Source organism: Amblyomma mixtum, chromosome 7 (genome assembly GCF_055824585.1).
Source record: "Amblyomma mixtum isolate Tamu chromosome 7, ASM5582458v1, whole genome shotgun sequence".
Taxonomy (NCBI): domain Eukaryota; kingdom Metazoa; phylum Arthropoda; class Arachnida; order Ixodida; family Ixodidae; genus Amblyomma; species Amblyomma mixtum.
Genome location: NC_143018.1, coordinates 138,793,966 through 138,807,932, shown reverse-complemented (window position 1 = coordinate 138,807,932; position 13,967 = coordinate 138,793,966). Strand labels below are relative to the sequence as shown.

General features: G+C 47.2%; 1 non-coding gene across 1 annotated transcript; it reads left to right on the top strand.

Annotated features, from left to right (window-relative positions):
* The first annotated feature begins 13,612 nt into the window (after positions 1-13,612).
* On the top strand, positions 13,613-13,684 carry TRNAT-CGU (transfer RNA threonine (anticodon CGU)). The gene has a single exon. It is a non-coding gene; the product is annotated as a tRNA-Thr (tRNA).
* Positions 13,685-13,967: the final 283 nt, after the last annotated feature.

The following is a 13,967-nucleotide window of genomic DNA, read 5'->3' as shown; positions in this document are numbered from 1 at the left end:
AGGTATGTCTGGCTGTGCTGTGGGCAGTTAGGAAATTTCGTCCGTAATTCTATGGCCGCCCATTTCAGGTTGTGAGCGATGATCATTCACTGTGTTGGCTGGCGAATCTGAAAGATCCCTCGGCGCGGCTTGCTCGATGGAGCTTTCGGTTACAAGAATTTGATGACATCATCGCTCAAAAGTCCGACAAGAAACACCGTGATGCCGACGTGCAAGTCTGGCTACCGACGCGTCGGTTTCTGGTTACAGGGAAACCAGGTCCGCGCGGGGGGTTCATAGTGGCCAGGCTCTGAGGACACGGCGCCACGGGGAAGCGGCCTCACGGCCGGCCGCAGGCTTAACCGCCTTGCGGGACGCCGGGGGATGGGGGCCTAGTACGACCTCGGAAGAGTCTGGCAAAAACCGTCGATGTTGTGGAGTACCGGTGGAGTAGGCCCGGGTCATCTGACCCTAAGCCACGTTCTTGGTTAGTGGCCCGGTCGCCCGGTCTTGAACACTCTCTCCTCAGTAGGAGAAGAGCAAGCTAGGGGAGGAAATAAGTGCATGGATGGATGGTAGGAAGCACAGATGGGTCCCCACGGAGGGGACAGTTCTGAGGCCGCGAGGCCGTTGACGTTCTGGGCCTCTACTGGCCGAAGCTATCACACATAATTCCGCAGTCTGAAAAACCGCGAAAAGCACTTGATGGCGAGTAGCCGGCAGGTTGGAAAAGCCTCCTAGTGTCGTGGAAGAGCCCCAGGTAGCTACTGAACCCGTGTTAGGTTTTCCTGTCTCCGACGGTCGGAGCCCGTTGCGTATGGTGGGTGGTCGGGCATCCCGTGAGTGGGGCCGCACCATTGGGCAATCTCGATGCTCTCCCTGTCCTGGCTAGGCAGGCCAGCAATGGAGTCGAGACAATCGAAGGATATCAACAGCAACCTCGCTGTCCCCATTCCCAGCCTTTGTCCCAACCTATTCCCTACAACCATCCTTCCCATCCATTTGCCCATCCTCTCTGCTACTTCCCAGGGGAGAACGGGGGAGCCTCCCCGGGCCCGCTCCCCCGGCTGTGGGTCGCTATAGTAGCTTTTCCCTTTTATTTTACTTTTCCACCCACGGGTGGCGAAATTACAATTTGCCTACGGGCCTATTCTTTTATTTTCGAATTGGGTTAAGCCTGTTGTACGTACGTGGTGCAGGCAGGGGCTTATTATTTTTATTTCCTTTTCGGTTGCCCAAACCTATTCTTTGTCTATCCCGTGCTCCTATTGCCTGTCCCACGGGCGAGTCCGACGACGATTCGGCTTTCCTCGGTGCTGTCACCACGTCCACCCTTTCCCGCCAACAGAGGGCCGACTCCTAACTGCTACCCCTCATCGAGTACCTCGAAGGAACCGCTCCATCTCCTCCTCGACTTTTCAAGCGCGGACTGTTATCGTTTCGCTTGCGCGATCATGTCCTTTACAAAAAGAATTACGGCCCAACGTACACTGTCTATCTGCTTACAGTACCAACAGCGCCTCGTGACGAAGTTCTGCGTGCGTGCCACGACGACCTTCCTTCGGGCCACCTCGGGTTTTCCCGCACGCTGGAGCGCGTACGTTGAAGTACTACTGGCCCAGGCTTGCTGCGGCTGTCCAGCGCTACGTCCGAACCTGTCGTGAGTGCCAGCGTCGAAGACGCCGCCGACTAAACCAGCCGGGCTCCTGTAGCCGATCGATCCCCCGCGTCTCCCATTTCAACAGGCCCTTACTCGACCCATTTCCTCAGGCCTTTACTCGACCCTTTTCCGGTGTCTTCCATGGGTAACCGGTATATTACTGTGAAACTGACTATGTTAGCCGCACTGTGAAACCAAGTCCTACTCAGGCTTACTCAGGCCTTTACTTGGCCCATTTCCGGCGTCTTCCGTGGGTAGCCGGTATATTGCTGCTGCAACTGACTATCTTAGACGCTACTTGGAAACCAAGGCCTTTCCCCGTGGTACCGCAGCCTAAGTTGCACATTTATTCATTTACAACATTGTGCTTCCTCAGGGAGCCCCTAGAAGTGTATTGACTGACGGGGGACCGCGCTTACGTCGGCTCTTACGAGCGACGTACTTCGACTGAGTGGCACCAGCCATCGGAAGACTACAGCTTACGATCCGCAATCGAACGGACTGACTCGATGGCTTAACAAGACAATTGCCGATATGATTTCGATGTATGTCAACGCTGATCATAGGAACAGGGACCGGATACTGCCTTAGTTCACGTTCGCATAATAAAACACTGCGGTACACGAAACGACACGTTTCACTCCGTTCCATTTGGTACACGGTCGCGAAGCCTTGGCCATGCTAGACGCCATGCTTGTTCCGGATCCTGCTCCCTCTTCTGTCGTCGGCGCTGACCAATTTTTTCGGGATGCCGAAGCCGCTCGACAATGAATCCGGCGCAACAAAAACGCGACGCCGAGCTTTACAACCTCCACCGCAGGGAAGTGATTTACACACCCGGTGACCAAGTCTGGCTGTGGAGCCCGATCCGATTACGAGGGCTCTCTGAGAACCTTCTTCGCCGTTGCTTTGCTCCTTGCCGCCTCAGCGCGGTGACCTACGAGGTGCTCCCTAATGTTACTGTCCGGTCCTCTCGACAACCAAGGTCCGAAGTAATACACGTGGCACGAATGAAGCCGCATTACTCCCGTTAGCCCCTGTTCATAGAGACACTCATACCGTTAACTTTCCAGCTTACTTTTATTTTTAAGGCGGAAGCCTTTAATGCCTTATCCAGGGTTGCCGTTGGTGGCTACTTTGCGCCAAATTGGCTACTTTTCGACCCCGTCTGACGATGAAAATTTCACGCTGGCTCCTTGGCTACTTTCTGGCTACTTTGAACTTCTATTTTGGCGCATTTACTAGCCATTTTTTTTTGCAATTGCATATACAATAGCAAGCAAGAACAGAAAAGAACAATTATTTCCAAGCTTTGCTGTCCTCATTGCTGTCCTGGTCGTCTTGATGCGCGCGCGCGTCTTCGACGCATATATTTCTCCAACGAACTTGAGTCTGAAATAGGCCAGCAGCAGAAAATTAGCGGTGCACTTGATCGCGCATCATGTTTGACTTTCTGGCACGCAGCGGCATCGTACAAGGACACTTGCGACGAATGCCCTTTTCAACACCTGGCGCAAGGAGCACTGAAACTTTTGACCCTTCCAATTTCTAATGCTGATGCAGAGCGCGTGTTCTCTTGCGTGAACTTGACGAAAACAGAAATCCGTAACAAAATGAACCTGGACTTGCTTATGACGATTCTGCGAATCAAATTTGGGCTACGACTCCAAGAAAAAACAGCATCGTCGTTTAAAGTTCCTGCTGAGGGATTGAATAGAATGTGCCAAATTTACTCCGGCAAGAACACTATCTACTCTAGATAAACTACGCGGACTGAACTTTTATTTATTTGCAACGTACCTGATACTTGAAGGCCGAGCAAGAGGCCCAAAATTTCGTGCTCTTTATTTACTCCGTTTTTGTGTCGATTCAAAATGATATTATTTATTGTTCATTAATAAAAGTTGCTTATAATAATGGTTCTTTTCTACTTGGCTACAAATTTGGCGCCAAGATCAGGTGGCGTGGCTACTTTTGGCTACTTTTAGCTTCAGTTGTGGCTCTTTTTGAAAAATTCCCAACGGCAACCCTGGCCTCATCATTGTAAACAGGAGTTGTCGACAAAAATGTCATGCTGTTCAATTGGTCGAAATGGTCTTGACGTCACAGTGCGCTAATTTCAAACGGGGCCAATTGTACTTTGGCTATCCATGCAACCGCTTAAAGGGATGGTATAGTGATGCTCCACATAAGTGGGACTGAGTTTAGTTAATTAAGCAATTAGCGTAATTAACCTTTCTAGTCAAACCAGATAAATAAAACCGAGTAGGAAATTAGACGAGTTTGAGAATCGAACCAGAGCCTCCGGAGTGCGAGACGAGCACGCTAACCATTCCGCACTGTCAGCGGAAATGTGTCTGTCTCGCATATTTCGGTGGATACGGATACCTGAACCACTCCGCACCGTCAGCTCGATGGTTTCGAATGAACAAAGGCGCGTCTAGTCAATACGGTGTCTTCGTTCACTACCATCTTCCTCTCTTCCTTTCCGGCGAGGTTCAGGTATCCGTATCCACCGAGATATGCGAGACAGATACATTTCCTTTCCTCAAAAACCATTTTACCTACGAGCAAGGCGTAGAGCCCAACAGGCGATGGCGTAATGTGGACTCCCTGACAGCATTGCAAGACGCTGCCGCGTTCCACTCTTAGAGGCTAAACTTGTAGGGTCCGCTCGCAGGCCCACTCAAATCCCGCGCCGCTCACCACGGGTAGCCTCGACAACCCTTCCTCCCGAGTGGTGGGGCGCGGGGAACAAGGCTACGCGGAGGAGCCTACTTAAGGAAGGCGCGACCACCGAGGCGCCCTCTCTTGACACCGTCTCTCTTGACGCCTGCCCGAGGACCACCTGACCCTGCTGCTCCAACGACACCCGAACCCCCGGCTGCGACAGAATGTGAGATTAAATCTTTTCTTACAAAGACCTGTCTCGAGTCACTGCCTGTGAGTCCTCGCGCAGAGGAATCGCCCACAAGCTTTACATCTTAACCACACAGTGACACAAGCAGCAACACTGGGCTTAAGGCTTCCGCCTCACCGCACTTTAGGTCAACAAAGTCCCTCCCTGAATTTTTGTTCCCCGCCCGTGCCGCATCGAGTTGATCCCTCTTGGAAGCGAGGGGGGCATTGCCACACTGGATGGATGGATGGATGGATGGATGGATGGATGGATGGATGGATGGATGGATGGATGGATGGATGGATGGATGGGTGGATGGATGGGTGGGTGGGTGGATGGGTGGATGGGTGGGTGGGTGGGTGGGTGGATGGATGGATGGATGAATGGATGGATGGATGGATGGATGGATGGATGGATGGATGGATGGATGGATGGATGGATGGATGGATGGGTATGTGGGTGGGTGGGTGGGTGGATGGATGGATGGATGGATGGATGGATGGATGGATGGATGGATGGATGGATGGGTGGGTGGGTGGGTGGGTGGGTGGGTGGGTGGATGGATGGATGGATGGATGGATGGATGGGTGGATGGGTGGATGGGTGGATGGGTGGGTGGGTGGGTGGGTGGGTGGGTGGGTGGATGGATGGATGGATGGATGGATGGGAGCGCCCCCTTTGAAACGGGGTGGTGGCAATTGCCACCATGCTCAGCTTTTCTTTTTTTTCTTTTTTTGTTTACTGTGTTGGCAATTCTCAATAAAAATCGCCATCATCTTTACCTACGGTTTCCTACAATTCTAACCTGATGCCACGTCTCCGCTTTTCAGCCACCAATCCTCCAATCGCTTTTTGCTAGCTTCCACTGCAGATTTATTTACATGACCATTGTTATCTTTAAACCCTAGAACCTCAGGAAGAGTGACTGCGCCTGCATCGACATCCGGATGGATACCATCAAATTTGATTATGGGGTGTTCAATTGTTTCCACAGATCTACCACACACTGCACATGTGTCATCTTCTTCGTAAAATTTCTTTTTGTAGCTGCGCTTTCGAAGACACCCTGACCTAGCTTCCAAAAGTAGGGCACTGCCTCTTGAGTTATCATAGAAAAATTATTTCCTGATCTGCCTTTTTCAGTATCGATATAGTTCTACACTATGTTTCTTTTCCATTGAATTCATCCAATTTTTAACTTCCGCGTTTTTAACCTGTCGTTCAATGCTCTTTCTTTCTCCGTCCTCATGACCTGCATACTTACTGGTTAGTTTTCTAGTTCTTTTCCGCCACTGTGAGTCAACGCTCTTTCTGTATAAATATTTAAATACCTTAGCTGTCCACCTGTTATCGTCCAATTTCCTCAGGCGTTCTTCATATAGTATTTTACTCTTAGCTTCCCGTGCATCGAACGATGCCCAGCCCATATCCCCTTGTACTGCCTCGTTTGTGGTTTTGCCGTGGGCACCTAGTGCTAATCTTCGAACAGCTCTCTGATTTACGCCTAATCTCGACTGAACTTTTGCCCTTAAGCACAGAACCGCATTGCCGAAAGTAAGTCCCGGCACCATTATTCCTTTCGAAATACCTCTTAGTACTTCATATTTGTTGTACCCCCATAATGCCCTATGTTTCATTTTCCCGGCGTCTCTTCGTCCTTTTGCCCTAAGAGCCTGTTCGTGCTTTTCCGTGTATATCTGCCCTTCCATTAGCTATATCCCGAGGTATTTGTATACGGCCACTTTGGGTAATTCGTGGCCTTGTATTGTAAGCACCTCGTCAGTTGTATCGTTAAAAATTATCACGCCTGATTTAGTTGCGCTAAAACTGAATCCTAGAGCGTCTCCACACTAATTAACCAAAGTTTGTAAATCTTCCTGGCTACCTGATAAGAGTACAATATTGTCCGCATACATCAAAACCCGAGAGTCCCTGCTCAACTACATTTCCGCCTATTCTGTACGACAGATTATAACCTAGATTAATTTCTTCTAGCCTTATTTCCATATTTATCACGTAAAGCATGAACAGCAGCGGTGATAGAGGACAACCCTGCCTTAATCTTTTGTGCACCCCCACAGTTGTGGTACTTTTTTTCCCTTCCCCTGTAATTTTAACTTCATTATCTCGGTAGATTTCCTGTAGAAAATCAATAACCTCATGACCGATACCTAAATCTTTCAATATGCTCCACAGGAGTTCCCTGTTCACGTTATCGTATGCACTGCTTATATCCAGAAAGGAAAGAAAACAGAGGTCTGTTTTCCGCCTTAGCTAATTCTATGCATTGGATAAGCACGAACAGGCTATCATCTAAGCGCCTACCTCCTGAACCCATTCTGAAGTTCTCCGAGTATCCCATCACCTTCTACCCATGCCAGCATTTTTAATTTCACCGCCTCCATTGCCAGCCTGTACATAACAGACGTTATCGTAATCGGACGGTAGGATATTATTTTCATCTTATCTCCTTTCTCTTTATCAATCAAATTCATTTTGCTCTGTCTCCAGCTGTGCGGAATTTGCTGATTTGTTATGACTGTCTCCAATGCTTTTATCAACGCTTCCTTGCTTCTTAGGCCAAGTTCATTAATCAGCTTAATTGGAATTTCGTCTATCCCTGCCGATGTGATTTTAGGAATATTCTCTTCCGCCTTTTCCCAGTTAGGACTAGTCAGTTCTAAGCTGTTCTCTATTGCGCTGTCCGGTGTTGCCGCCTCACTTGGGGCGATTACCCCATTGTCGTTGCTAAAAGACGCAGCTATAAATGATGTAATGTAGTTAACAGCATCGTCTCCCTCTAAACATTTTCCCTCAGCATCTATAATCTGTTCCTGTGTTCTTTTGTTTGTTTTTCCCTACCAGCTTATATGGTTCCAGAATTTTCTTGGCCCCCCTTTATTTGCTTGGCGAACTTCAGCAAGCCATTTATCAGAGGACTGCTTCATTTTAGCCTGGACTAGGACCTGAACTTGCTGTTTCTTTTGTCGATAAGATTCCCATTTTTCGCCTATTTCCTCTTCAGATAACTGCGCCTTCTTTGCTTCTCTGTGTTCCCTTGAAGTCACCCGTCGTTGTTCGATGGCCTCCTTAATTTCCATATTCCACCAGCTTCGTGGCTTCCTCTTTCCTCTCCAGCGGTTTACTCCTTTCACTTGTTTCATTTTTGTAGCGATGAGCAGTTCTAACTGATTATAATCCCACTTTTCCATGGGGCGTTTCTCGATTACTTCTTCCATTTCGGCTGATATTAGCGCTATTTGTTCATCGTTTAATTTTGCGTTGTCTTTTTGACTTCGCTGCATTTCTTTGTTGACTATGGCTCCCAACTGTAGACTAATACGTTTATGATCACTTCCTAGGCTGTACTTCCCCTCTTCGTCTATTTCCATTATTGCGAGCTTGCTATAGATGCCCTGCGACATTAGACAGTAGTCAATGGTTGTTTGCCTGTTACGGGATTCCCACGTGATTTGTCCCTCACATTTAGTTTCTCTGTTGACAATAACTAGGTTATGCCGTTCACACAAGTCTAACATTAACTTCCCGTTACAATCTGTGTATCCATCCAGATCCTCGGTGTGGCCGTTCATGTCTCCAAGCAAAATAATATCGACACCGTCTCCAATCTGCTTTATATCGTCATTGAGGCACTTAACTAGATCCTTGTTTTCTTGCCTGCATTTGTCCCCGTTCCCTAAATAAACTACCCCTAGCCATGTGCTTTTGCCAGCAATTGTACCTGATACCCCGACATGTTCTTTGCAAGTTGAATTTATTCTTTGCCAATTTGTTCCTTGATGTATCAGCATACCTACTCCTCCGCCCTTTTTCTCCGTTGTTCTATTGCACCCTTCCCAGATACAGCCATCGATTAAAGGTGGATCTTCTAGATCCCTCAGATGTGTCTCGCATAGAGCGTGCACACCTACTGCTTCGTCCTTTAACTGCCGTTCTATTTCTAGCCATTTCGCTCTCTCTCTACCCCCTTGCATGTTTATGTAACTGATCCTGGCGTTAAATTTGTTTTTCGTAGTTTTTTTTCTGGGCCTCCTAGTGGCCATTTTGTTGAGCTCAGCCGCCATTGTTACATTTACTACATCGCTTCTACCTACCCCTACACCCTGAGCCACCTTGGACCCCCTAAAAAAACTACCGCTCGGTCTCCCAGGCGCCCGCCTATCTCTTCTCCTACCCTCCACTGAAATGGATGCCATCTCTGCCCGAGTCTCTGCCCGAACCGGCTGTGTGCAATTCCTTGTTTATGTCTACCACCTCAAAGCCTTTCTCGAGGCCTAACTGCCTTATCTCTCGATTAAGATTTACAACGTCTCTAGCAACCTCTACATTCCTTCCTTGTACCTCCGGCACTGTACACACCACGATCTGCGCTTGCTGTGCTATCGCCCTTACACCGTCAACTCCCTCAGCTAAGCTTTTCCCTACTTGTGCCGCGTTACCATTCAGGACATCATTTAGCCCCGCCGCTACCACTACCAAGTTACGCCTTGCAGCCTTCTCGAAAAGTTCACTTTTAGTCGCTCTCAGAACATCGTCCATTGTCTTTCCTGGAAACACCCCGACTGCTACCCGCCTATCACCCTTCACCCGGTACAGAATAGCTCTTTTGCAGTGCCTCATGTTTGAGTCACCAGCGATAAGCACTAGGGTACTCTGCCCCTCCCTCCTAACTTCCGGATCTTGCTGCCTCTTATCAGCGACTGTGACGTCATTTTCCGGAATTAGCTCGTTCCCTTTCTCAGAATCGCCTCTCGACTTCCCAGCTGCCACCTGTGCGTAGCTGTTCCTGCCTGAACATATCTGACCTACTGGCTTCTCGCTGTCCATGCCAGTGCAAGCCCCATCCACGTGGCTGGCGCTGGAATGCCCGCCATTGTGGCTTCCAATGGCGGTGTCAGCCGTTTTGACTCCAACTGACAAAGCTGTTCTTGAAGCTTACGCTTCTCTGCCCTCTCTATCTGTAACTCTGTTTCTGGAGCATCCATCCTTAGCACTAGTTCGCTGTTCGCCTGTTCAGCCTTGTCCAGGCGTGCACCTAATACGCAGAATTTGCACAAAAAATCTGCGCCTTCGGCCTCCTCCACCGAATCGAACCGCGTTTCTTTTAAATTCACCGACGCCTCACACTCCGTACAACTAACCTTCAGTAGCTTAACCATCTTAGCAACACTCGATTATTGCTTCCACCAATAACTACAGGCTCAAGACAAACACACTTGAAAACACGTGCAAAAATTAAATAAAATTCTGCCTACCGCAAATGCCGATCGATCACTTAGAAAAAATAGGCATCTCTCTAAAGGATAACGCAGAAAAACACACTGAAAAAAAAAAACTGCCGGCCTAATAGTCCCGGCCGCATATAGGTCTCTAACCTAAATTCTATTCCTTAACCTGCGCTTCGCCTAATAGCCTAAAAAACTGAACACACTTTTAAAACTATTAAAGGAAAGTACTCAACTATTTTACGCAGTCGCTGTCGAAGTCGGTCCGGTCCCGGTCTCCACGCGTGATCCGAAGAGCACCTAAACCTACTTCCGCACAGCACGGCTGTCAACTGTCAACTCTGTCACTGCTGACACTCTGCCGGCGCCACCTGGTGGCCGAACCTTGTCTCCCAGCGCGTGGCCAAGCGTCTTCTTTGTATAAAACGAGCTCGGTGGTGCGCATGTATATATATATCCTCTTGCCCTCGCGGCCAGGACGATGGACAAGTTCCGGCATTTTCCCACGAAAGTTGCTCCACGGCCACGCGCCCTGCCGACCATCTCAGAGCTGGACACACATGTCAATAAGAAAGCCTGGGGAGCTTAACAACGCAGAGGCCGCATCTGGAAATTTAACTTTTCTACTCAGTACCTGTTCTGCGTACTCTCTATTTTTTTTCGTGTGGGTCCCACTCCCCCTAATTTCCTAACTTTTATGATTATTTTTCTTCTATCTGCTTTGTGTTTCTCGCGCACCTGTTCTGTGCCCACCCTCATAAAAAGGGGGAACATCAGGAAAGACAAATCACTCTTGAAGGAGATCAGTCTTCCGATCGAAACGTCGAATGAAGCGTATACTTCGCTATATACTCCTGTAAGCAGTCAAAAGCTTCATGCTCTCGCAGCCTCTATATATATGTCATCATCATCAGCCTGACTACGCCCACTGCAGGGAAAAGGCCTCTCCCATGTCTCTCCACTTAACCCTGTCGTTCGCCAGTTGCGGCAGCCGTATTCCCGCAAATTTCTTAATATCATCCGCCCACCTAACTTTCTGTCCTGCTACGCTTGCCTTCTCATAGAATCCACTCCGTTAACTTTAAGGACCAGCGGTTACCCTGCCTTCACATTACATGCCCTGCCAAAGCCCACTTCTTCCTCTTGATTTCAACTAGGATATCGATAACGCGCGTTTGTTCTCTAACCCAATCCGCCCGCTTCCGATCTCTTAAAGTTACACCTATCATTTTTCTTTCCATAGCTCGCTGCAATGTACTTAACTTAAGCTGAACCCTCTTTGTTAGCCTCCATGTTTCTGCGCCATAGGTGAGTACTGCTAGGATACAACTGCTGTATATTTTTCTCTTAAAGGATACTGGTAAACTGCCATTCATTATCTGAGAGAACCTGGTATATGCGCTCGACCCCATTCTTATTCTTCTTGTTATTTCCCCCTCATGATCCAGTTGATGCCATTTTTATAGACTTCTCGAAAGCAATCGATACTGTTCTACATTCCAAGCTTCTTGCTAAACTAAATGCTATACTAAATAATCCTCACTTGGTTGATTGGATTTCTAGCTTTCTCTCATCTCGTTCCCAGTTCGTATCCTATAATTCTTCTCATTCTGCTGCTGTTGATGTAACGTCAGGAGTGCCTCAAGGCTCCGTCCATGGACGACTACTCTTATTAATATGTATAAATGACTTGCTACATAACATTTCTTCTAAAATTCGTCTTTACGCTGATGACTGCGTTTTATACGAAGTAATTAATGGTCCTAATGATCATCGTCACCTCCAAGAGTCATTTGCTGTTTTGTAGTTGTTGTAGTACCTGGCAAATGAGAATTAATTTCGACAAAACCGTCCTCATGTCTTTTTGTGACAAATCTCCCGTTTCCCATTTTAGTTACTCTTTCAATGGCCGTGTGGTAGATAGGGTCTCTCAGTACAAATATCTTGATGTCATATCCACGCATAGCATGTCTTGGTCTGAACACATTGATTACGTATGTAATAAAGCACTAAAAAAACTAGGTTATCTACGACGCACGCTACCCAATTCACCAAAAGACACAAAGCTACTGTTGTGTAAATCTCTAATCCAGCCTGTTCTTGATTACGCAGCTGTAGTGTGGGACCCGTACAAGCAATTCGAAATTAACATGTTAGGAGCAGTCCAGAAGAAAGCTTTGCGTTTTATATATCATCGTTATGATCGCGATTTCTCACCCTCTTCTACACTTCTCTCATTGAATTTAACCACGCTGTCTGCCCGTCGCCACACTGAATCATTAAAATTCTTACATTGTATCGTCAATTCCTCAGTAAGGCTCTCAGCTAACCGCTACATCAACTTTGCACCATTATCATCTACAAGAAGTCATCACGAGCTTAATTCGATGCCGTATTTTGCGCATTCTAATTTTGTCAAATTCAGTTTTTCCCCGTTCAATAGAAGCCTGGAATTCTCTACCTGGGTCCATTCGTTCTTGTCCATTTCAAAACTTTGTAACTGCCGCTGAAGATGCATAATAGCTGTGTATTCCTACCCTGTCGTTAACCGTTCCTTTCTTGTTTGATATTTCGTTTGTGATTTGAACTTTTTTGTAGTGCTCACTTTGTACATTTTTCTCATTTTTGTTACCTTGCATTTTGTGTTTTTCCAAATCCTGCCATAGCGCATCTAACTGCGCTCCAGTATGTATGAATAAATAAAAAATAAAATAAATCAGCTGTCACTACCTGCCCTAAATAGACATATTCTCTTACTACTTCCAGCACCTGGCTACCAATTGCGAACTGCTGTTCCCTTGCTAGGCTATGGAACATTACTTTGGTTTTCTGGATGCTAACTTTTAGCCCCACCGTTCTGCTCTGCCTGTCTAATACAGTGATCATGCCTCGTAGTTGATGTGCTGAGTCACTTAGGAAGGCAATTTCATCAGCGAATCGCAAATTACACACACACACACACACACACACACACACACACACACACACACACACACACACACACACACACACACACACACACACACACACACACACACACACACACATATATATATATATATATATATATTGCCACGTATCATTGTAGTGCTTGTTCGTTCACTCTCAAGGCTGCAGGAAAGGGCTGTTATCATTTTTGTTCGTGACGCGAGAAGCGACCAGTGTAATCTCGATTGATCGCAGCTATGCGAGGCAGCATCTAGGTTTTTCCAGATTACTGTAGACGATCTTGTCCTACTATCTCGAAGTTTCTTTGCCGGCTTTAAATTGAGCGATGCCGCGAGCGGCAGGCATTCGTAGTTCGACGACCGACGAGCACGCTTGTTGCTTACGCCGCCGCCGAGTGAGTCAGTTCTTTTGCGGGCGCAAGTCAGCCCAAATAAAGAGCTTCGTTTCCAAGACTGGTTGGTGTCTTCCCAACCGCTGGACTGCCGTCACTACAACGTGACAATATATATATATATATATATATATATATATATATATATATATATATATATATATATATATATATAATCCCCTGTGCCCCTTGGCTTCTGTGGCTGTTGGCTTCTCTCGTATTTATAACGAGCCCCTCACTCCCCTTTCCTTGTCTGCTTAATTGCTTAACGAGGGCCTCGGTTCTGGCAGCCTTGATGCCTTAGGAAGCATAAGAGGGTTCTCACACAGCTTCCACCCTCGCCGTTCGATGACGTTCTACGTCACCTCAGCGGTAACTCAGGACGTGCTACGTCCGCCGCTTAAGAGCGTGGGTGGCGCTGGTGAACACTCCCAAGGTTGGGTTATTTGTAAACATAAATACTCCCGAAAGCAGAAGGTTTGACAGCCGTCGCCGTAGCTCAGTGGTAGAGCACCGGACGCGTAATTCGGAGGTCGTGGGTTCGTATCCCACCGGCGGCATGTGGTTGTTTTTTCTTCTGCTTTTCTAATCAATTAGCTTTAAGCGATAACATGTCTAGTTATATTATAAATTGATCAACACCACAAAATAAACAAATAAATTAAAAATCCCCTGTGCCCCTTGGTTTCTGTGGCTGTTGGCTTCTGTCGTAAATATATATATATATATATATATATATATATATATATATATATATATATATATATATATATATATATATATATATATATATATAGCAAACAAGGGAAGGGGAATGAGGGGCTCGTTATAAATATGAGAGAA